This window comes from Chenopodium album, chromosome 8 (genome assembly GCF_948465745.1).
Source record: "Chenopodium album chromosome 8, dcCheAlbu1.1, whole genome shotgun sequence".
Taxonomy (NCBI): Eukaryota; Viridiplantae; Streptophyta; class Magnoliopsida; order Caryophyllales; family Amaranthaceae; genus Chenopodium; species Chenopodium album.
The window spans coordinates 71,967,691-71,968,350 of record NC_137841.1 but is presented as its reverse complement, the minus strand read 5'-3'; the positions used below and the strand labels follow the sequence as shown (position 1 = coordinate 71,968,350).

Below are 660 nucleotides of genomic sequence, written 5' to 3'. Positions count from 1 at the left end.
TCTTCACATTGCCGACTATTGTCAATATTGCAACACCATAAGGCAAGCCGGGGTCACTCAAGACCAAATCAGGGAGATTCTCTTTCCCTTTTCTTTAACTGGAAAAGCTAAATTGTGGTTTAATGGCTGAAATAGAACTACACTTGGTATAACTGACTGGGAAACTCTTGTTTTGAATTTCTATAACAAGTATTATCCTGCAGAGAGAACAGCAGTACTACGGAGTGCGATTCAGAACTTCGCCCAAGAAGCCGATGAGTCCTTATATGAGGCTTGGGAGAGGTTCAAGGACTTACAAAGAGAATGCCCCCACCATAATTTAGCACAATGGCAGTTAATCCAAGCCTTTTATAACGGCATTGGAAATTCTTCCAGAATAATTTTAGACTCTGCAGCTAGTGGGAGATTTATGAATCTTAATGTTGATGATGCAGGTCAGGTTATTGAAGATATGGCAATACACAATTCCCAATATGGGAATCCCAGAGGATTTGCTAACAAGGGGAAACATAGTGTCGACTCTGTATCCTTTTTGCAAGCTCAACTGACCTCTATTTGTCAAAAATTAGATAATCTGAGCACTGCTAACGTAGCCAATGTTTCTGCGATTAATAATAATTCTAATGAGGCTTTCTGTGAAAATTGTGGTATTGTAGGTCA

The 660-nt window shown here is 39.5% G+C and overlaps 1 non-coding gene across 1 annotated transcript; it reads right to left on the bottom strand.

The window, feature by feature from the left end:
• Positions 1–214: 214 nt before the first annotated feature.
• On the bottom strand, positions 215–321 carry LOC145556943 (small nucleolar RNA R71). Its single transcript, XR_014092034.1, has one exon. It is a non-coding gene; the product is annotated as a small nucleolar RNA R71 (small nucleolar RNA).
• Between the last annotated feature and the right edge of the window lie 339 nt (positions 322–660).